Source organism: Microtus oregoni, unplaced genomic scaffold (assembly GCF_018167655.1).
Source record: "Microtus oregoni isolate MIOR12 unplaced genomic scaffold, Mior012 000086F_ref0000336, whole genome shotgun sequence".
In the NCBI taxonomy this organism is placed as follows: Eukaryota; Metazoa; Chordata; class Mammalia; order Rodentia; family Cricetidae; genus Microtus; species Microtus oregoni.
The window spans coordinates 5,116,837-5,141,101 of record NW_024544552.1 but is presented as its reverse complement, the minus strand read 5'-3'; the positions used below and the strand labels follow the sequence as shown (position 1 = coordinate 5,141,101).

General features: G+C 43.6%; 1 protein-coding gene across 2 annotated transcripts in view; it reads right to left on the bottom strand.

Annotated features, from left to right (window-relative positions):
• Positions 1-24,265, bottom strand: part of LOC121442032 (discoidin domain-containing receptor 2) — a 120,684-nt gene that overhangs the window by 85,235 nt on the left and 11,184 nt on the right. For both annotated transcript variants that reach the window (XM_041643472.1, XM_041643471.1), the window contains exon 2: positions 14,245-14,395. The gene's annotated coding sequence lies outside the window, so the exon portion shown is untranslated. The remainder of the gene's footprint in view (positions 1-14,244; positions 14,396-24,265) is intronic.

Here is a 24,265-nt window from a genome sequence, read left to right as displayed (position 1 = left end):
GTGTGTGTATATATATATATATATAAAGAGAGACAGAGTCATTCTATAAGTTATACTGTTCTAGAGAACCCTGACTAATACAGTGGTCAAGATGAAACCAGATGACAGATAATTTCTTAATCAACAAGCGTCATTGTTTGCCAAAGTGACACCCTACCAGGAAAACTGTGACCCATTACTTGGTTGATATAGTGTTGCTGTGAAGGAACTTTGAGGATGTAACTGAAACATAAAGAGTTGGACATTTTCAAAGATGATATGGCTGTGTCTTGTCCCATTATAACAAAGCTGTAACTTTAAAGCACATCTGATCCCCTCTGAGGAAGAAACCCTGCCTGTGTGTATCGAAATCTCAGCCCAGGCTAAGAGTTCCAACCTTCCTTCCAGAGAGTTTGCCCTGTGGACACGAACTTACTGACCATCCCTCGTAATCACATGAACCAATAATTAGATATTTGAAAATAAGCATGCACTGGATTATGATCAAATAAATGTATTCATCACCTTAAATTTCTATCATCTCCATGTAGTTACACACTCAGTCTTTGCGTTGAGTTCTTCAAATACACGCCATTGTTCATTATATCACCCTTACTATGCGAGAGAATACCACGTCTTATTTCTCAACCTAATAGTGTAACTCTCGGCCTACCTTTATCCTTTCCCCTTATCATATCCAATAATGCGTTGACCAAAAGCAAAATTAGAAATATAAAACAATAATAATTGTTGGGAAATTCACTAGGCCTAAGGTGCTACTCAAGATGGCAGAGATGTGGCTAGGAGCCATGATCTGTGCCTGTGGCTAGTGAGAGCCAGAATGCCCACCTCACCTTGGAGGCCTCCCACATAGCCTGAAACCCATCATTAGGAACATAGCGCTATCATTAGGAGCAGAGCTTGCCACAAGCCTTCCTAGATGTATATGTCATACCTGAATCACCCTCTCCCAGTTATTTCACTGGTGATAATGCTAATGGTGATGAGGGAATAAAATAGATAGCACAAGTAAAATCTTTCCAGTTTTTGACAAGATGGGAGACAGAAAGGGAAGGAAGAAGGGGGAGGGAGAGAGAGGGAGGGAGGAGACGAGAGAGAGGGACAGAGAGTGTACACTATGAGAACAGCAATCTTCTGAACAGGGAATGAAGAGAGGGTGGCAAAGAGTGGTCCTCAGGCAGAAGGACTTCCAGGGAAGGGGTTGGAAACCGTGGAAGGATACAGCTCTTTCCTGGCACGCCACTAAGTCGAGTTCAGATCTTTCAAACTCTGACTCCAACCATGCACAAGTGCCTAAGTTCTTCCCATTCATCTACACAGATGGAGTGGAGGAAATAAATATCAAAAAAGATACTTGGAGCTCACAGAGAGAATCTGTTTTAGAGGTTACAAACTTGAAAGAGCTATGGTTTGGATGCGCAAGTCCCCTACAGACTCATGTGTTTGAACACTTGGTTCCCAGCTGTGGTGGAAAGTTACGGAACTTTTAGGAGGTGGAGTCTTGTTAGAGGGAGTCACTTTGAGGGACTTTGATAACTCAGTTCCATTTCGTGTCCACTCACTGCTTCTTGAATATGAAAGCAATGTGTGCAGAGCTGCCTGTTGACGTGACAGACTCTGTTCCCTCAAACTGTAAGATGAAACAAACCCTCCTTTAAGTGATTACTTGTAAGGTAGAGTTATAGAAATAAGAAAATTAATGCAGAGGGTACTGTTGGAGTCCATGGGCATGGATCCGTTCCACCTTGACCAAAGGTCAGAGAGTTCAGGTCTATTCTTGCTTCTTCAAGGTTATGGCAGGAGATTTGACCTAGGGTGTAGCTGCCTACAGGATGCTTGGCCTAAGGTGTGGTCACTGCAAGTCCTGCCTACACAACAGAATACTTAACTCAGGATATAGTTACTTGATGCTTCAGGTGTTGTAGAGGTAATTACTTTGCTTGCTCCTTGTTTGTGTCGTGGTAAAGAAGTCTTGTCTTCATCTCCTTTTGGATTGGGGTATATAAAGCATATAGAAAATAAACACAGGCGAATTCAACGTTCACTGAGTTGTCCTCCCAACTCTATTCTGTGTCCCTGTCTATTTCTTTTGTATCTGTGGTTTTCTCTGCCCAACATTTCTAATCCACATGCCCCTATCCTGGAAAGTACGAACCCATCAAGACTGGATCCTGAGAGATGCTACCCCAGTATGGGACCTGACAGGGTACCAACCGAAATCTTAAAATTTTTAAATGTGGGGAAATTAGGAAGAACAACAACAGTTACAAAATATGGCAAATAACTGGCTTTCATGATTATCTGTTTGGAACCAGAGCCCCCAGCAGGATTCCACACTGCAGACATATAGGATGGAGCCTAAACTGACTTCACAATGGGATTCAGACATATCTTAGCACACATGGAAGACTATTGAGATGGAATTTTCTAGAAATATAATAAAGAACTGAGAAAGTTCAGGGGAAATTGATATATATATATATATATATATATATATATTCAAGACCATAAGTCTGGACTTTGTATGACCTGCCTTTGACTGACAGTGGGGTGATGACGTATTCATACATGATAGCGTGGTGCTCTGGAGAGGAACCTTGTGATAAGACTGAAGATAATATATTTTTTTGGAAACATTCTCTGTATTGCGCTAAGGGGAGTACCTACATCACCCCTCCAAGGCCCAGGAAACATTGTGGAAGAAGGCGCAGATGGACTGTAAGTGGCAGAGGATGGGAGCAGTACCGTGAAACAGCCCCTAGATAGGACATGGAAGCTACAATCGTGAGCACACAGCAGCTGTGTGGATACTTTCAACACACCATCGTGGATAAATGAGGTGCTCATGAGACCCCGTCCCTTTCTGAGGACCTGCTGGGAGTTAATGGCTACCATAGTCACTTCTGCAGTCTAATAAACTCCACAATCTTTGCTAGGAACGATATGGTTAACACACAAAGAGCATGAGATTACAAAGATAATCACTTAAATTGAAATGCAGTTATCAAAAATATCAGAAATGTGCATGGTATATTTCTGATGTGGGTAGCCTATCTAACAAGACCCAGTCAAGGATCTCAGAGCACAAATTTTAAGCACCAGTACCTAAGAGAGTGGCAACACTTTAATGTGGTATGAACTACCTTTGATTTCTGATAATTGAAGGAAATACTAAATTTTGTTTAAGGTTAAAAAATAATATATAGCCTTTTCTTTCAAAGGTCTTAAATATTGATATGCCCTTCTTCAATTCTACCACCTTGACCTCTTGTGTGAATCTCAAATCTGAAGACCTTTACTTTATAGTCCACTTACTCCCCTGTCTCCAGACAAGTCCACACTGAACACTAGTAAATAAGTATTAGGCCTAGATGTAAATTTAAAATCTTACCAGAGAAGGAAAATCCAAAATATTCTGCAGCCATCTCATCCAAATCCTCAACATTTTAGTTCCCTAAACATTTTTCTAAATTATATGTTACTTAGATTCTGCTTATGTTTCATTTGTAGCAAGGAAAAAACTGGAATTAAAAAAAGGAATTAAACTAGAGTGAATTCAATTTTGCCTTTCCACTATAAAAATTTTTACAGAGCAAATAATTTATAAAAACGAGGCTACAGGAAGGACTTGAAACATTTTAAGAAAGCAAACTGTTTCTAGACACTTTAGCCAGCCTCCCGGTGCAATGGCCACATGTAGTGAATTAAAAGGCAGGGTACCAGACTTTCCAAAGGACATCCCCCCCCAAATGGTTAATTTTCATGAAAAAAATCTGAAATTTATTACACTTGGTAATACTAGAAACGATTTAGTAAGTTGCTTGTATGAGAACAGAGTTTTAACAGGGTAAATCCTAATATAGCACAAACACGCCCTGACGGTTATCGGCTGAGTACTTACATTCAGTACTGCTCATAAAATCCTGTGCCTATCCGCATCCATTATCAAGACTGTGATGTGAGCACCCAATGGACCTGCCCTGCATTTCCCCAGAGATTTAAATTATGAAAGGTCTGTTCCCCAATCCAGTACCACTCCTGAAAGCACGTGTTTCTACATGAAGTGAAAGCCCCTCTTCTAACAGTGACATGGTTGAAGTGTGTCCTCCACCTCAAGAAAGATTTCTTCAAGTCTTGACTCTGCCTACAAATAGGACCTTGTTTGGAAATGGGGTCTTCACAGGCGTTCTGAAGATTCGCCTTCTGAAGGAGACACTATCCAATGGATGTTTACAAAAGAAAACAGGCAAACACAGGGAGGAGGCTGGGTGAACACACAGGGAAGACTGGATGGGTGCAGGAGCCCTGAGAAGCCTGAAAGTGAAGATGGGCTAACTCCCTGGACCCTCCAGGGCACCCTGGGTACCTCCCTGGACCCTCCAGGGCACCCTGGGTACCTCCCTGGACCCTCCAGGGCACCCTGGGTACCTCACTGGACCCTCCAGGGCACCCTGGGTACCTCACTGGACCCTCCAGGGCACCCTGGGTACCTCACTGGACCCTCCAGGGCACCCTGGGTACCTCACTGGACCCTCCAGGGCACCCTGGGTACCTCACTGGACACTCCAGGGCACCCTGGGTACCTCTCTGCCCCCTCCAGGGCACCCTGGGTACCTCTCTGCCCCCTCCAGAGCAACCTTGGCTCTGCTCACATCTTGGTTTTGTGTTTTCTCCAGAACTGTGAGGCTGTGAGTTTCTGCTTCCTTAATGCTCAGTTTTCCAGTAACTTGTTAGAGAATCCCTAGACAGCTAATAGAAATAATCTAATCCATTGGCTTCTTTTTTCTTTCTTTTTTTTTTATTTCCTTCAGAATTATTTCTGCATCAGTCACAGGCTAAGGTTTCATGTGTCTGACATTCATGGGGCCTTACTCGGCATTTTAAAAATCAAAGACTAAGCTTGGATCTTCCTGCTACTGAACCTTCATTTTGGGTGGCTTGTCCGTAAAACTTTGTAACGGGCTTTTGGCCTTGAATTATTAGTCACCAATTGATTCACTAAATATTGAATTAAGGTAGTGTTTTTCTGGATTTCTGAATTTTGACTTTGGCATTTTTAGGCCTGTACCCAAGGCACATGAGTCACCCACCACTTGTCCCCAATCCCATCCCTGTCTCCCTAAGATCCACAATATTGTCCACAATAACCAGCCTCCCTCCCGTGCCCTTGACCTCTGAATGATCATGCTTGGTCTCAGGTGAGCGACTACTGATCGCATCTGTGAATTTTAATAATGAAACTGGAATTTCTGGTAGAGAATTGAGGAAAGTACCAGTTAAAGCTGACCCTAGCCAGATGCCTACAGGCCCACCCTAGACACTTCCCTTGCAGATGGGAGTTGTGCCATTTTTGGCATGGGCATCCTTTGACATTCTCCTGCTACACCTATGCAATCTAAGCCATGCTCACCTTTGGGCTACCAATTGGAGAACTGCAAAAGAGACAGCCATAATTGAAAGCCCAGTCATCCCACACTGGTCCATCTCTCACCACTGCTCCAACTATACCTTTCAAATGTATTTGGACTTGAGATTTGGGGGTTTTGTGTGTATTATTTTTTAAAAAACATAACAATGCAAGAGCCTGCTCATTGGCCCTCTCTTCATCATTTTGGATTTATTCAATAAAACCCTTCATGGTTTTATTGAAGGAATACCAAAGGAGCTCTGAGACACTGTTCAAATCTTCAGGAAACCTGGGGTCTGACACAGTCTGGCCATGTACCTGTGTGTGTCTCCAGGAGGCCACTCCACCCTCCACCCCCCCCATCCTGTCACTTTTACTTGATTTTCTTCCCCTGTAAATGGAGTAACGATCTCTGTCCTTCTTTCTTATAGTGTTTGAGTCAAGAGACTAGCCAGTGCTCAGTCACTTTGTTAACAAAGCAAGCTCTACCCCAAGGTTTGCAAACGCACAAGTGTAAGAGGATCACAGGACTACGTTTGTAACCACCAAACACTCCTAGATAGCGACAGGGGATAGATCATGGTACACTCTAACAGTAAGCAATTTTGTCTTCATTCAAACAATTGTTGATTTGGAGAGGGAAACAGAGACAGAGAAGTTTTTGTTTTTAAAATAGCATAAGTACACAAAGCTATAATCTATGTACCTTCGGGGATATGCTGGGAACTGTAAGGTTAAGGCAAGCAGCCACCTCTGCAGTGGTAGAGAAGAGGGCTAGGAAAAGGAATGTTACTTCGCATTGTGTTTTTTAAGAGGTGGGCTAAGGTTAGTGTAACAGGGATTTGGGTGTCTTTAAACATTGCCACCCCCTGGAAAAAACCTAAAGGAAGTAAAATGCTACCGAAGTACCAGTTCTCCAGCTGCAACCACGTGCCAGCTGATACACCAGTCTCCTAAAGGCAAGACTGCTTTAACCGCATTGGGGATTAACCCAGGGTGCCATGCAAGCTAGACAAATACTCTACCATCGACCTAGCTCCCTGGTCTTCCTTTTACTTTTTATTATGAGGAAGGAGTTCACGAGTCTGTCCCAGCCTGGTCTTGTACTCACTCTGCAGCCCACTCGGGCCTTAAACTTGAGATCCTCCTCCTCCTGGGCCTCCAGAGTAGGAGTGTCTGGGCTTCCCAAGTACGCACCACCAGAAGGGAAGCATTCTTACCCGCTAAGTCTCCTCCTCTGTGCACACACAAATGCATACACTTTTAAACAACTGAAAGAACTAACCTTGCAGTGGTTAAGATTTATACTAGCTAATCAGAGCAATGACCCATCACCCACTCCACTGTGGTGCGGAACCCTTTCCGTATTCCACACTACCCCTGTTGCCATCAAAGTCGCTCATCCTTTGTCTGCTGTCCGTTCATCCATCTTACAAATACTTAAGGAATGCCTGCCATGTGTTTTGCATCGATTGTACTTGGTTCCAGAAAGGCAAACAAGAAAAGATCTCTATACTTAAGCAATTCGCATAAGATTTAGGGATGTTGCCTCACTGTCCTAGAGACCATTCAATTAGGTCCACTCACCCCATGATGTTGAATTCTTATTCAAATTATATTGTCTGTTATACTCTTGGCATGTGCTGTGATTTTGATTAAAAAAAAACAGTGTATGTGAGTGGCCAAGATGTTATGCATGGCCACTGTTAATTGAAACCACTGGGACTAGAACAAGAAGGAAATAGAACACGACACAGGAAGTGTAGCATTTGAGAGGTGGAAGAGAAAGGCCGCTTCAGGCACAGCCATAGCCTGTGAGGAGGCACAGATGGGAAAGGGGCATAGGGAGAAATAGGGGTCACAAAGCTCCAGAACTGTTGAGAATCTTGGAGACTCTCCTCAGACTCCCTCAGGTACACTGTGCGTGATCTGAGAAGGAACTGACCTGCCAGGACCACACGGCTGAGCCAATCTGGTCATGCTGAAATTAGTAATGGATCACTTTGCTGTGCTTAACACATGTCCTGGGGATGTGTGGCCCCCAAGAACAAAGGCAAGTTCCAATATGGGAAGCAGGGCACAGTCGAAAGAGCGAATCTGAAAGAGCTTTGAAGAAAATGCATGGAGGGAACTGAGGGGGTTGACACTGGAAGGACCAGCTGGAATTCAGTTCTGAAGACTGTGGACATCGGGCCAAGGAATGTGTGCCTGGTTTTCCTCGGAAGGCACAGAACGCTCCATAGGCTTAAGCAGAGCCCAAATAGAAACCCTGCATTTTGTGCTGTTTTTGTTGTTATTGTTGTCGTCTCTGTTTGGCTAGGATTGGATAGATTTGTGGAAAGAATTTAACTTTGAGCAAGGAAGATCTTTCAGAAGATCTCTAAAAAGAAAAAGTTCTCAGAATACAAAGAAAAGGAGAAAAATTCCCTAGGATTTTGTGTATTCTCTCTAGGAAGAGAAAGGACACTTGAATCACATCTTCCTGTCTTCAAAAGTTACATAAGGTTATGCGGTCCTTTTACTTCCTTTTCTCATATAAAACTAATTTATGCACATTTATGATAGTTTAACTACATAAAGAACCAAAGATGCATCCCTAGTCTTCGTCACACTTAACCATGATGGCTAATCTTGATTCTCAACTTGACACACCCAAGAAGGAACCTCGGGGGAGAAACTGCCTCCATCCCATTGACCTATGGCATGTCTGTGGGGCATTTTCTTGAATGCTAATCGATGTTGAAGAAGCCCAGCATATTGTGATCAGTGCCCCTGAGGACCAGAGAAGGTGGTTCTATGAGGTCTAAAAATGGTATCCGAACATGAGCCTTGGAAGAAAACAGGAAGCAGTGTTCCTCCATGGCTTCTGCTTTAGTGGCTGCCTCCAGGTTCCTTCCTTGAGCGCCTGCCCTGGCTCCCGCAGTGATGGACTCTAACCTGTAGGCTTAATAAATCCTTTCCTCCCCAAGTTGCTTTTGGTCATGATGTTTCATTATAGCAGTAGGAAAGCAAAGAACACTAGCATTTGGAGAAGTCTATGCCTTGATTTTGTACTTTTTATATAACTTTATTGTTTCTATTTTATGTCATATAAAACGACAAGAATCTTGTATTATCTCACACTCAGAGGGACTATCATTGAAAGGTCTCTCTCTCTCTCTCACACACACACACACACACAACTTACACAACTCAAAATTGGTAATTTATATTATTCCTTTTTATACATTTTATAAATTTATAATTTATATTACAATTTATAAATGTTGTAATAAGTGTCTTTATGTATAAAGCTTTCTTCTACAAGAGTGCTTTCTTAATGCATTCATAAAACTAAAATTTTTTAATCACACAGTATGGACACTTTTTAAGGTCGTTCGTATATCTTTTCTGGTTGATTTACACTTTTTATCATTTAATACATTAAAATATAAAATTCCAGGACTGGAAAGAATTAGAGCATTTATTGAATGAAAGTAGCTTCTATTTTAACAGTCTTTTATTAATTAATAAATAGTCCCTATGTAAAGAAAGAAATCTCCATAAAACTAGCTCCTTGTGGGGGAGGGGTGGCTGAGTTAGCTTTCTCTCTCACTCCTTGGCTGTTCTTTGCATCCCCGTGTTCTTCTGTCTTCCCATCAGTATTATTACATCACCTTTCTATTCTCAGAGGCCATGCCAGCCTCTAGGATTTATGGAGGGGAATTCCACTGCAAATTTACCAGCACAGTGCCCAAGTGTTCATCCTGAGGCTTCCGCATCCTTGCCTAAGGCTTTGAAAACTACAGTTTTGCAACAAAAAAGAGTAATGGTGCTTTCCTGATCCTCATAGCTTCTGGTTTCCGCACTATCTACCCTTGGGTGCAATCACTGTCTCGTTCTGGAGCCACAGGAGGCTGGCCTCTGTCCATCCCAGAGCTGATACATCTGGAGTCACCACCCTCCAGAGCAGCCAAGGCCCCTTTCTCTCTCTTCTGATTGGCATTGTTTGGCTGCAAGCCCCCTCGCTCTCTCACTGGGCACCATTCAGGCACCTGAAGCTCCTAGCTACCTTCCCTTTGGTCTTTCTTACACATTGTCTTGAAATCAAGTCTCCCTACAGCAAAACTGATAACATCTCACAGTGCCTCTCAGGGACACCAATTCCTTGTCACCTACATGGGAACAAAGGTCTAATATTTTGCAGTGGTTTCATGAAAAACAAAAATCATATGCTTTTAGATGAGTAAGCCACAACATGAAACACTATAGGATCTGTAGGATGAGGTCTTCCAGATATAAGGAATGTCAAGTTCCTTAAGGAAGTCCCTGAGGGCTTCCTGGAAGAGGTCAGGTGGTTTTCCATGCAAGAAGTTTTAGTTCATGCCTACAGTCTCTCAGATATGAGTTGGATTCTACACCTGAGGAAGAAAGGGGGCTCTCCACTCATGCCTAGTTCACCTTCTTATAACATAATTTGTATGGTATGCTATGTAGACAGAGAAAAAAGGAATTTAAAGCCCCAGGGTTATAGCAGATTGCCACAGAATCCAACACGCTGAACCTCTTGGGCTCCAGGTAATCCTGCCTCCTCCTATGCCTACCTCCTTTGAAATTCTGTTCTAGAAGAAAAGCCGGGTTAGGACGAATACTCAAGACTTGCAGATCGGAGCAGAGTGCCCACATCCTCAAGTGACTCTGTGGAGCCCTTCCGCCTCCGCCTCCCACAACCTCCGGACTTCATTGTGTCTGTGGAACAGATGCCTGGTTCAAGCTTCTGCTGTTCCTGGCCCTAAACCCTGCCTTCTATCATTGTGTAAGTCTCATACACTTGGCGCACACAAGCAGCTATTCCAGGAAGTGTGGGTACCATCGTCTCACAATCCAAAAACCCCAGAGAAGACACAGGTGGCGCAATTCTTCCTGGGAAATTTAAAGAAGGAAACATCTGAATCTGGCTGCCCAAAGGCCGGACCAGAAGTGGGCTGGGACTAGCACTGCCTTTGCGATGGAAAACAGGCGACAACCAGCCCGTACAAGGACTGTTTCTTCCTTTGTATTCGTGTGTGGTGGGGTGGGGTGTGCACACACACACGCATGACTTAGCATACATGTGTCTCTGCACATATGTGGAAATTAAGGGGCAGCTTTTGGAAGTCAGTTCTCTCCTTCCACTGGGGCTTCTGAGGATCAAACCGAGGTTATCAAACATGTGTGGCAGATGTTTTTATCCACCGAGTTCAAGCATACTTCTCAGAGTTTCTTCTGAAACTCTGTGCCCTGTGCACTGGAAAGCAGGGATTCAGACTAGCTTCAGTAGTAATTCAGTGGCCATTGCCAATGTGGAATGCTTAATGTTATTCCCCACAATCCATAGCTGGGGCTAAAATATTCAATATGATATGAAAAGGTGTAAGACTTTGAGAGCTGAAACTATGAAAATACGATTTCTTGCTAGCAGTCCACATTCCACTCAGAGAGCAATAGAGTTTATAGCTGATTCAAAATAAATATCAAATCAAAGCTAGCAGATTTGAAATCTTAGAAAACACTAGCTCGAAGTATGCTTGCATTTACAGTGTCGGGCCCAAAGGATAGTATTTCCCCCCAAGTTTATTTTTATGATATCTCAAACGTCACTCAGGACTACCCTCACTCAACAAGACAGACACCAGGAATAAACATCTCTAGAAGTAAAGTCACTGCCCCAGCCCCCCCCCCCCACACACACACCCAGAGCAGGGACAGTACAAATGCTGGGTCCCCAAGATGGCATCCAGATGTCCTATCCCAGCCAGTCAGGGTTCTGCTCCTCCTGGCAGCTGCTCTTCTTTGCAACCTTATCCACCACTCCTCCACCCACCCTCTGCTCCAAGTAGTCCGCTATTTCCTCTCTTCTCCAGCTCACGTGCCCAGCCAGGTCTCTCTGGGTCCTTGCGGCCTAAGTCAGCTCCAACAATAACAACTGACCGTGCTCTCCCTTCTACATGTTGAATCCCTCCCTAGCTCCAAGGTTTGGCTCAAGCTCTGTGCCTTTCAAGTGCAGGGCATTTCTTCTAGTATATTTCAGAAAGAGGTACCGCTGTGGCCTTCTTTCTACCTTCGCCATCCTCTTGAGTAGATATAGTCTGTCTCTGTCTCTGTCTCTCTCTCCCTTTCTGCCATTGAATAACTTATCTGGGGATGTCTCTTAGGTACATAGTTCATTGTCTTCCTCTTCCAACTACTTCCACTATTCCTAGAACATCGCAGATGCCCAATAAACATTCCCATTTTACTGAGTAAAAATATCATCCAGCCGGGCGGTGGTGGCGCACGCCTTTAATCCCAGCACTCGGGAGGCAGAGGCAGGCGGATCTCTGTGAGTTTGAGGCCAGCCTGGTCTACAAGAGCTAGTTCCAGGACAGGAACCAAAAGCTACGGAGAAACCCTGTCTCGAAAAATTAAAAAAAAAAAAAAAAAAAATATCATCCAAAGTTCGTGAATCTTCACAACAAATTGCTTACTGACCTCCAGCCCACCAGTTGCTGACATCCGTCCTGAGCTGACACTTTTCGGAGCATTGCTGGAGCTGTGTATCAGAAATGCCTAAACCTGGGAGTGTTTTACCTCCATTTGCCTCTGACGAATTAGCTTTCCTCCATTTCTAGGGGTCCCCTCACTCTCTGGTGGTATGCTTATGACAGCTGTGGATCCTCTAGTTAGCTACTTCTCCCAACCCCACCTTTTCTGAGATCATCCTGACATGGATCTTCATCCGCATAACCACAGTGTTTTATCTCAGCCACAATTTACACAGTAGCCTGCAGATGGCTCCCAGGTTTGTTTCTATTCAACCTTCAGCCATTCGCACTTCCAACACCCCAGGACATGTCTTCATGTCCTACAAGATACATGGGACCCCTGTCTCCCGTCACAGATGAATGAAATGGAAACAGACCGTACCTAGGTCTCTGTGATGGGAAAGAGCTTCTAAGTCATGCAGGAAAAATCAAGCTGCAGTTGAAAATTCAAGGAGAAATTCTTGTTGGCAGAATTCTCAACCAGAGATGATGCAACTGTGTCAGTCTGCTTGGAGCTTAACAAGGGTCAGTTTCCTGCGCCATTATTAGTAAAATGACCAAATAGTCGGCATCCATACAGAAACAGGCAGGAAGAAGAGCTGTCAGTGGGTCCCTAGTGGACATTAGCACTCTCAGGGAGACAATGTCAATTGCTCCAGACCCTGGGTGTTTGAAATGTATATAGAATGTAGGTATAATTGGCCACCGTGTCTTCCTCTCACCTCGCCTCTCTCTTCTCTCTCTTTCTCTGTCTGCTCACTTTCCCCCCACGTCTCCCATTTTCTCTGCCCTTTCTCCTGATTCTAATTTGCCCACTGTCTCCCTCCACTATCCACCCCCTACCCACTAGCTCTTCTGTTGTTTCTGGTAGCTCAAAAGAACTTGAACTGGTGACAAAGAAAGGGCTGGTGCCTGAAGGAACCAGCATACTTCCGATAACTCCCAGTGCATCACTGTGAAAGAGTAAGGGTTGGGGGGACGACAAACCAAGCTTTAAGTGGCAGGGCTATATTTAGTCCATGACTTCCATATTGAAATAATGGATTCTGGAAATAGTTATTTCAGATGGATAGTAGAGGAAATAAGACCACAATGATAGCCTCTCAAAAGTAGAAAAGGATGATTCGTAGATAAATAATGCTTGAAAATCTAAGGGAACAGGGAAAACCTGCAATAACTTCTGATTAGTGACTAAGCATAGCCATGAATTATTCACTCTGAAATATGAACTGTGAAGGCTTTGGTTCAGAGTTTCTCAAAGGAAGGAAGAAAAGAAAGGAGAGCAGGAGGGAGACTGATAAGACAGTCTGGGGAAAGAGTTCTTTAAACTATGGCTTATCACCACAAGGAGGGAGGAGTTCGCTTGGTCAGAAACAGAAAATTGTAAATAGTCAAGAATTCCTGTGACAAAATGGAAATCTCCTAAGAGGGAAAAAAAACACTGAATTTTCCCTGTCTCCAGGAATCATTTGCTTCCCAGTCCTACACAATGCGCTCAGTCATTCACATACTCAAAACATTCCAGAAACAGTACTGGACACAGGCAAGTCTAAGGCAAGCCAGGAATCCTCACTGAAAAGCCTTCAAGTGCCAGGCAAAGATACAGGTATGAAGCAGCTGGGGCATCTGAGATCAGTGAGCTCCAGGGTAGGGAGGGCTCAAGACCAGGATTGTCAAGGTAACAAGTCTTCAAAGAGCAGCCTCCATTAACCAGCCCCTGAGCAAGGTCCTAAACATATGGACCTTCATGCCATGAAGGAGACAAGCTTCTGTTATCAGTGAGCTCTATAACAGAAAGGTCTCAGATCCATGAAGCTGCCAGAGTGCTAGGTTCTGCGGTAAGATCTGACCTGCCCAAAGGGTGAGGTGAGAAGATTCACAGAGACCAGACGTTACCTCTGACAGACTTCCTTGACACATGAGGAAACTCCTGCTAAAATCTCTACAGTGTAAGCATGCTTCTCTTTCTGCCTCGAGTCTTGGCTCAGTATACAAATTTTCCCTGGCTCTGAGGTAGACATTTGCAGTTATGTATTCCTCTAAAACTATTTTACAGATTACTGCTCTAGATCCCGGTTGGGGCGGTTCTGAGTATTGTTTTTCTATAAGTCACTTCAAATTACTGTTGAAAGAAAACAACTCATAAGAAGTGATGCGATTGTAATATTAGAAAACACACCCAGGAATCTAACACTCCCTTGAGTACTAGGACGGGCTAGTCCATGTGAGCCACACCCAGATTGTGGCTACTTCCATTATCATGTGGCAACAGAACTACAATGACAGACTACTCACGTCAATGGGTGTAGAACATCCTCTGTTGGACAGAACCCTCCAAAACAGAAGGCCCCCGCTCCTCTTCAGTTATTTCAGCTTCTTAAGAGAATCCAAGCAACAAGCCCGGAACTTTCTAGAGCATCGGATGTCAGGCCACTTGTAGATTTCCCTTGATGAAAAGAAGGAGAGGAAAAGCAATATTTTATTACAATATTTTGTTTCATTTTGCTCCTCCTTAGCATCCCCATCCGCAGTACACAGCAAAGCTTCCAAGCAGCTGAGGCTCTCTGATGGAATTGGGCACGTCCCAGGGAACCTCAAGGGAGTTTCACTTCTATCTCCTGATATTGACTGATTTTTAAATTAAAACAGAACATTCTAACTTTATTATATATTCCTTGATGACAATTATGCTAACATAAATATGAATTGCTGTGAGAAACAAATTTTCCCAGGAAAGTCTGTGAGAAGAACGACATCATTTTACATGCTTTGAGATCCCAAACATCTGACCTCTCCAAAAAGAGCTGGATTATCATATCTGCTTCTGGATTCAATTTGGTGCATTATCACGTGTCAGTTAACCTCTGGAAAGCTCCTCCATGTACTCACAGGAGAATGAGGGAGGAGAAAGCAAAAGACATCTTGGCACTGTCATGAAAATAACTATCACATGGATCTCCGAATGAGACTCAAGGACTCGAAGTGATCCCATACGGCATCCCATGTGATAAATCTCACGTGTACCTCAGACTACCATCCTCTGCCTTAGATGTAACTGGTTATCTGTTCTGAATAGTTGTTGGCTCACAACCTCCCTGATATAGAAGCTAAGGAAGCACCAACTCCTCCAGTTAACTGGGTGTACACTGAATGCCCCAGATGTTCATCTCTGCACACATCATCAGTGTGATGCTGTCTTAGCTCTATTGCTGCAGTGAAATATGAACAAAAAGCAAGTTGGGCAGAAAGGGTTCATTTGGATCAAGCTTCTAGATTATAGTCCATCATTGGAGGAAGTCAGAACAGGAACTCAAGCAGGACTGGAACCTGGAGGCCATAGAGGGTGCTGCTTCCTGGCTTGTTTTCCATGACTTGCCCAGCCTGGTTTCTTACAGAACCCAGGACCATCCATCTAGGTATGGCACCACCCACCAACAGCTGAGCCCTCTCCCACTGGTCCTTTACTGAGAAAGAACACCTTACAGCTGATCTCATGGAGGCGTTTCCTCAACTGAGGTTCCTTCCTCTCTGGTAAATCAAGCTTGTATCAAGTTAACACACAAAACCAGCTAGTACAGACATCCTGTGACCTCACACATGCAGTTTGATGAAACAACATGGCACATGAGCAACACTTATACACACACACAATAATAATAATAATAATATTAGTAATAGTAATAATAATAAAATAATTGAAAATTAAACCACTATAAAACTAATGGGAGGATGAAATCTAAGAAGCCTGAGATCAGAAACCTTTCTTTCTTTCTTTCTTTCTTTCTTCCCTTCTTTCCTTTTCTGAAGCTGGGAAAACTAAAGGAAGTATTCTGTTCATAAAGAGAGACTGAAAATAAAGAATTTTGTTTCTCATGGAGACAAAAAAAAATAGATCTTGCCTGTAGAGAGGCAGAAAATTGAGCCTGACATTCAGGTGAGTGTGATGCTGTCCATAAATGGATTAATCAACCACCTAAGGCAGGAACAGACATGGAAGTGGGTGAGACCGTCTCAGAAGGTAAAACAGTCTTGGGGTCCACTTGACCTGGGTCAGTAGGGAAAGAATAATACCCATGTGTCCTCTGACCCAATCCAACTTCCTTATTTTTGCAGATGAACCTCAAACCCAGAAGGCTAATTTATTATCCAACAGCTCAGAAGATCTGAGAGAGTGAGCAACTGGGAAGTCAGCAATGCCGGCCCTGAGCAGACAATCAGCTCAAGGGCTCCACCCACATCTTATTATCATTGTTCCTCCCCTTCCTGTTTCCACCTCCAGTTATTATGGAGAAGAAAAGTCTCAGTTCTCTTCCCTCTGCTGCACATACCCATCACCTCAGATTTCTGGACTTGAAAGGACCTTGATGATTCATCCAATATAAGAGAAAAAAACCTACGGAAACCAGGATTTGAGAGGTTGAGAGGAGCCCACTGACTTGCCGCAGACTGCCTGTAGATTCCAGATCCAAATCCCAGCCTCTTGTTTCTTTCCTTTACACTACAAATGCCTGGTGTAAGAGGCTGTCTTAGTTAGGGTTTCTGTTTCTGTGAAGAGACACCATGACCACAGCAACTTTCCTAAAGAAAACCAATTTGGTGGCTTACAGTTTTAGAGGGTCAGTCCATTATCGTCATGGTGCGACAAGGTGGTACTGGAGACGGAATTGAGAGTCATACATCTTGACTGACAGGCAATAGGAAGTGGTCTGTCTCACTGGGGGTAGCTTGATCAAAGGAGACTTCAAAGCTTGCCCCCACAGTGACACACATCTTCCTACAAGGCCAGACCTACTCCAACAAGGCTACACCTCCTAATAGTGCCAATCATTGGTGTGGGGAGGTGGCATTTTCTTTCAAACCACCACAGAGGCCTATTTCTAAGATGTACTCTCCAGTGCCTAATATCTCCGAAAGTATGTTCTGTTTTCCTCTTCCCTTGAAGTGTTCCTTCCCAAAAGAGCTCGTGGCTCACTAGCTTGTGCTACCATCTACCGTCTCTATGATAAATAACACTCTGTGGGGGAGGGTCTAGGTATATTGTAAGTGTTTCTCTGTGTGTGGATGCATTCATGTGCGTGTAGGTGCATGTAGAAGTCAGAGGTCAGTATTGGTTGTCTGTTTTTGAGATAGTCATTGAGTTTGGAACTCACTGATGTGGGAGACTAGCTGACCAACAAGCTCCAAGGATTCTGTCTCTGCCTCCCCAGTGCTGATAGTATAGGCATCTGCCACCATGATGCTCTTCATGTGGCTGTTAGGGATCCAAGCCCAGATCCCCATGCTTGCACATCAGCACAATACCAACTGAGTCATCTCCCTGGCCCCATGGCAACGCTTTTGCTATCATATGAAAAGAAAGAAACCTATATGATTCTCTACAGTAGTTTCCAAATTCACTTGACCATGGGACTCTCATTTTCCCCGCTGCTTTATCTACTAACTTGAGTCAAATTTCCAAAGGCTGCACTTTGAAAAACTTAATCAAAGTCTCATTATCAAGAATTCCCAAACAAAACATCTCCATGAAGTGGTCTTCTTGGTAGGGACCTAGCAGGGAAGCCAGGAGACACAAGCGAAGTAAAGAGAAGCAGTGGTCACCATCTGTCTCAGAGCCGTGTGCACTGCCAGCAGCAAAGAGTGAGATGGCCACACCCACTGTCATCTGGCTAAAGACACTCAACCCCAGCCACAGGTTCCCACATCCTCAACACCAGCTATTGTGAGTTTCCTTCTACTTCTGTTCTCTGTTAGTAGAGACTCTGTCATGCCAGGTCCTTCCACATCTGCTCTTGCTTTTCACCATCCTGATCTAAAACCTCTGGACTTACAGTCACGCCTGGACCTCTGAAAGAAGCTTGCTAATGACTGTCCCCACCTGACTCCTCCTCCCCTTCAATTCTCCTTACAAGATGCTATCCTGTTAACCTTCCTAAGTAATGCAACATCGCGTTTACTTTCGGAGAAGTGAAATGCTCAAGTCTCTGCAGCAACTGGTGTCTCTTGCTGATGTCCTAAGTCCTAACTGTGTAGCACAGTGCAATCCATGCTCCCCCAGCAAGTTCCCCATCACCCTGGGCTCATCCACCCCTGCCACCCTCATGCAGCGAGAGTGTTCAGCTCTGTGCCTCTGTCTCCCAGATTCCTTCTGGTTCTTACCTTCCTGCTCCACCACCAGTCCTGAAGCAGAGCAAGCACCTCACCCGCTCCTATTCTCATGGCTACGGAACCCTACGTCTGTACATCTTGCTCTTTGACTGGATTCTTGCTTCTCCTCACTCATAGGAAGCTTGGGAAGGGAAAACATCAGGCATCGCTAAGTGTGCTTAGCAAGTACTCAGAAATTTCTCTTGTTGAATAAAAGAATCCATATTCATGGCTGGACGGTGGTGGCACACACCTTTAATCCCAGCACTCGGGAGGCAGAAGCAGGCGGATCTCTGTGAGTTGGAGGCCAGCCTGGTCTATAAGAGCTAGTTCCAGGACAGGAACCAAAAGCTACGGAGAAACCAGGGCCATATTCATCTCATGATTATAAGTTAAGCAGACAAGTTTAAGCCTATAAAACTTCAAGGCAAGAAGTGGGAAAACTAACTGCTTTTGAGGATACAGAGGCATTTGTAACAGATCTTTCTAGTTAAACTGACCTTAAATTTTGAAAATAATGAGAAAACCTATTCTATGTCATCTTAGCGGATCCAGAGAATGCCAGCAATTTTCAAAAAGATAGAGCTGAGCTGCCAGCCTCTTCCCTACCAGCTTCTCGCTGTGCTCCAGGGCCAGGAGTCTAGGATGGGTGAAGTGGGCTAGCCAGTGAGTACCAGGACTGCACCAGTCTCCTCCATCCCAGCACTGGGAGGACAAGTGCACACCAGTAAACTTGACCTTTTTATGTGGCTCCTGGATTTTGAACTCAGGTCCTGCTTATGTGGCAAACACATTATTGGACAAGCCACCTCTCCATTCCCTAGCACAACTGCGTTTGAATTAACCCCAAATATGCTTTGCTTTTTTTAAAACTGGGCCAGTCTTTTATCTGGTTTTCAAACTTCAATATGCTTCAGAATCACCTCTAATTGCTCTTGGAGAGGGACACCTAATGCTAACCTCTGCCATCCACATACATGCACACACATGAACAGGCATGCACACACACACAAAGTCATCATGTATACTTGCAATAAAAGACTCACAGTGGCCAGGCAGTGGTGGCAGAAGCCTTTAAACCCAGCACTCAGGAAGAAGAGGCTCTGTGAATTCAAGGCCAGCCTGGTCTATGGAGTGAGTTCCAGGACAGCCAAGGCTACACAGAGAAATCCCGTCTCAGAAAACCAACAACAATAAATAGGACTCACGGCATATAATGGGGATATACAGAGAATGAGCAGTTGACAAAACTTGCAGAATGCAATGATAAAAGTACGGGTTCAAATTCTAGACCAGTCACTTCTGTGCCATGGACCCGGCATTTTCTTAGGGTCCTATGTCCCAGGGCAAAGCAGGAAAAGTCCCCACCTCACCATACCATAAGTTTTCACTGAGACTCTATGTGAAATGCTTAACTTAACCTCAGTGCACACCAGCACTTGGCTCTTCATAATTATTCATGAAATCTGAAAGCAGATCAAACAGGGTTCTGCAGAGTATCATGCCTGCCCTAGTTTGCTCTTCTGTGGCTGTGACAAAGCATTGGTCAAAAGCAACTTGGTGAGCAAAAAGGGGTGGCTTAACTTCTTAGCTGACGGTCCATGACTGGGACGCCAAACTCAAGGCAGTAGCCTAGAGGTAGGAACTGATGCCGAGGCCACGGAAGGATGCTGCTTTCCAGCTCGTTCTCTACCCATGGCTTGCTCATCCTGCTTTCTTATACAGCATAGGAGCCCTACAGTGGCAGCACCCACAGTGTGCTGGGCCCTCCCACATCAGCAACTAATCAAGAAGATACTGCACAGACATTCCTACAAGACACTGCGATGCAAAGACTTTTTCAGTTGAGGTTCCCGTTTCCCAGATGACTGACTGGTTTGAATCGGGGTTGATAAAGGCTAGCCACAGCAGAGTCCAGCTTTAGTATTATAATGTGGTTTTTGTCAGTGTATTCTTGAAGTCCACAAGGTTCCTGGAATCTTTAAAACTGTTACGTCTTTCGGTTCTCTAATTTGACATTAAATGCAAGAGATAGCCATCTTCCATTTAATCTTGGCGCCCACCTTTTAATCTGTGTTTATAATTGTACGAACACCCAACAAAAGCCAGGTCAAAACAAGAACCAATCTGGAAAGAGAAGAATTGGTGGGAAAATTGAGTCACCGCTTGGCACGAGGCAGTTTAATCTATTCAGCCACAGCAGCCCTGCAAGCAGATGAGTGATTTGGAATCTGACATCTTACATACCAGCAAGTGCTGGCTTATAAGCAGAGAGCTGAGGCATAAACACACAAAGCGGGATGATTTCATCCCCGGTTCTATTAGTCATTGGGTTAAATGCCCACTTGGTACCAGTTTCAATATCACCACAGTGTTAACCTTGTCTTCAAGAGAGCGAGCAGCTCCGATGCTTTATCTTAATTGTCAGCTTGTCTGAATTTGGAATCTCCTACGAGTCACACCACTCCAAGAATTTCCAGGAAGGGTTAACTGAGGAGCAAATCCCATCCTGAGCATGGGCATCACCATCCCGCAGACTGGGGGCCCAGACTGGATAAGAAGGGAAAAGGTTCAGAGCAAGCAGAGTGACAGCATCCTTCTCTCTCTGCATCCTGACTGTGCCCAGTGTGACCGGCCCCAGAGCTGGAGCCACACTCCCCACCATGCCTACCCTGCCTCCTGCCATGATGGACTGTATCCCACAAACTGTGAGCCCAAATCTGCCCTTCCTTCTTTAAGATGCTTTTCCTGGGACATTGGTCACAGAAACAAGGTGAGTAATTAATACAGCAGTTAAGTTAATGGTCAAAAGGTACCCTTCAAAAATCATATTTAATGATGAACTTCTACTGCATTTTGGATGAGATCCACGTTTTCTGAATTTATAAACCCTTGAGGCTAAGACAACTTGTTCAATGTACCTATACCAGCAAGCCTTCTCTGCCTACTTATTAATATATTTAAATCATAAGCCCAAGTTATAAGGAAAAGGACACACTGTTCAACTCCATCCACTAACTTCCTCTCTAGCGATGAACTCAGACAGAACCTCATCGTCTCTCCCATTGGAACCATGCTATTAACTGAAACTACCAATCATTTTGTTTGATTTCACTAGTAAATTTACTTTAGCAATGTGGTTGCCTGTGAGCTCTAAGCACAAGAATTGTCTGTAGGACCTAGTTTCATATTTATACATTTCAAAAATATTTAAAAAATTTTTTATTGTATCTGTATGAGTGTTTCCCTGTGTTGTGTTTGTACACCGTGTGGTCCCTGGTGTTCACAGAGGCCAGACTAAAGCATTGAAAGCCCTGGAGCTGGAGTTACATATGTGTGTGGGCTGCCGTATGGGTGCTAAGAGCTGAGCTCGTGCCCTCTGAACTGAATTGAGCCATCTATCCAGCCCCAGAGTTAAACATATACTAATAACATATTAATGACATCACCCGAGAAGCTGATTTTTTTCTTATAAAATAGATTCACACAGTATTCGTGTAATCATGGCAAGTTGGACAGCCCTGAAGAAATGTTTTCTGAAAACTCAGTCTACCTCTCTGTCCATCGGTGAAATGGCTGTGTCTCTCTTTCTTTATGTTTTATATTCATGAAGACACTGGTATCTTTTTTCAATTTTTCTAATTTTTACAAAACAGAATTTGAACCCAGAGCTCCCAACAGCACACTCAATGCTTAGCTCATTTCCACGTGACCTGACTCTTGGATACCCTGATCCGGCAGCATAACCAATGAACAGAAATCGAGATTTGTTTGTTTTTATGTTCTCAAAAACAGCAAGTGTGGCTTTCAATGCTCCCCTCTAAGAATTTTCCCAATAACAAATCAGAACTGTCATAGGCATATAACAAGCCCTTAATCTGTTTGAAGAAGCCAGTAAAAACTCACTTATGGGTTACGCTAGAAAGTAATTTACAGAGAACCCCAAAGACACATATTGTCCTTGCTCAACTGGATGATCCTGACAGAAATAATATTATATAATATATATATATATATATATATATATATATATATATATATATATCTCCTTGGAATTCCAGGAAATGAGATCTGACTTACATGGTCAATCTGAAACTGGAGCTTGCATCTTCAGAGTACTGTTTAGCTGAAGTGGAGGGAGAAAGGACGCTATTCAGAGAGTATAGGACTGGGCTGACCATGAGAGTCGTACAGTAAAGGCCCTGTGACTCCAGGCTTTACTGTAATGTGACTCCGGGCGTGCGTGCTGGTCCCAGACAGTGATTAGCAGAACCAAACTGGAAGCTGTAGAACTTGTATAACGCTCTTCATAGACACGAGCATTGCATTTTTTACATTTATTTATTTATCGTGTGTATGGGTGTGTCTAAGTGTGTGCATATGCGTGGACCATAGCTCGTGTGTGGTGGTCAGGGGAACTGGCAAGCGTCAGTTCTTTCCTTTCACTATGGAGGCTCCATAGGGAACCAAACTCTGGTGATTTGGCTTGGTGACAAGCTCCTTTACCTGTTGAGCCATCTCGCCAGTCCATATAAGAACATTTTGAGCACAAAGAAGCCAAAAAATGGTTGCACAAGGGCTCACTGCTAAAAGTTTGCAAAGTTAAAAGCAGAATTGTGCCCTACTAACCCCTACTAACCCCTGAACCATAGCACTTTCAACTGTAGGATGATTTGAAGTGAGGTTGTCTGTCTGTTGTCATAGCTAAAACTACTTAAATACTAAGTAATAGCTGTCATGTGACAAGAAGATCTCATGGAATATCCCCAGAGTGCTCAAATGTCTGCTACGAACCTTTAGCAACATTCTTAAAGTTTCATAACATTCAAGTTTAAAACACAATCAGAACAACAGTGCTTCCTTCCAGAAACATATAACCATTTTGAAACAAAAGTAACCCATTATGTTACAATTCTTTCCTTCGTCTAAGAAAGAGGTAAACAAGATAGAATCACAGTGTTAGAACTTTCGGACTTGGGGGAGAAATTTTTTCTTAATTACATGCTTCTTAGAGCAGTTCTAGGTTACAGAGAAACGGAGCAAACATAGGAAATTTTTCTCATATGCTACCTGCTCTCAGGTGAGTTTAACCTCCTCTGATGTTAAAGATGTTTCTAACCGCTGTCCGAGCACTATAGTCAATAAGCCTACAATGGCATGCCATTGATGCCCAGCGTCATAGTTTGCCCTAGAGTTCACTTGTGGCACTGGTGATCTATGGGTTTTGACAAATGGATAATGACATGTATCCATGTATCACCCAGAATAGCTTCAACACCCCCAAATCCCACCTATTCATCCCTCCCTCCTTTCTCTATGTTTTTTTCTGGTTTCATAGATCATTTATTGCTTAATATTGCTGAATAATTATTTTATTTATAAATAATAAATTATTTATGACTGTAGGCATATTCATGTGTGTCAGTCAGTGTCTATGCACATATGTGTGCTTGCATGTGAAAGCCAGAGATCAGCCTTAAATATCCTTCTTTGGATGGCCTGCCTTGTTTTTTGAGACAGGGTCTCTCTGTTCATACGTGGGACTCATCAATTTAGCCAGGACAGCAGTCCAGTGAGCCCCAGGGGTCTTCTTGTCTCTGTCTCTCCAGTGCTGGGATGGCAAGCACACTCCACCACGCCTGGCTTTTATGAATTATTTAATAAAACATTATTTGTGAAGCCGTTATTAAAACTATAATTAATACAGCACTGCTGCTTTTAGCACTGGGCAGTACTCTATGATCAATCCCTCTACTGGAAAATATCTGGGTTATTTACAGATTAGGACAATCATAACAAAGGCTGTTATGAAAATTCTTGCACAGGCTTTGTGTGGCTACAACCTTTCCACTCACTTAAGCAAATACTAGAGCATATAAACACTACAACCTATAGTCAAAGTCCGTTTAGTTTTACAAGAAACTGCATGTGTGTATTGCATTAGCCTAATTTGCAGCTCCTCAGTGGTCTGTGCAGCTGCACATCTCCCATGCTCGCCTGCCCTCTGCCTCTCTTGAATATTGTACTTCAAATATTTCATCCTTCTTTAACCAGGATTCTTTATGGTTTCTTTATTGTTGTGTTCTTTGTGTCTCTCAGATAATGTCTTCTGCAAATATTTGCCCCTATTGTGTGTCTGATATCCTCATTTATCTTGACATTGTCTTTAACA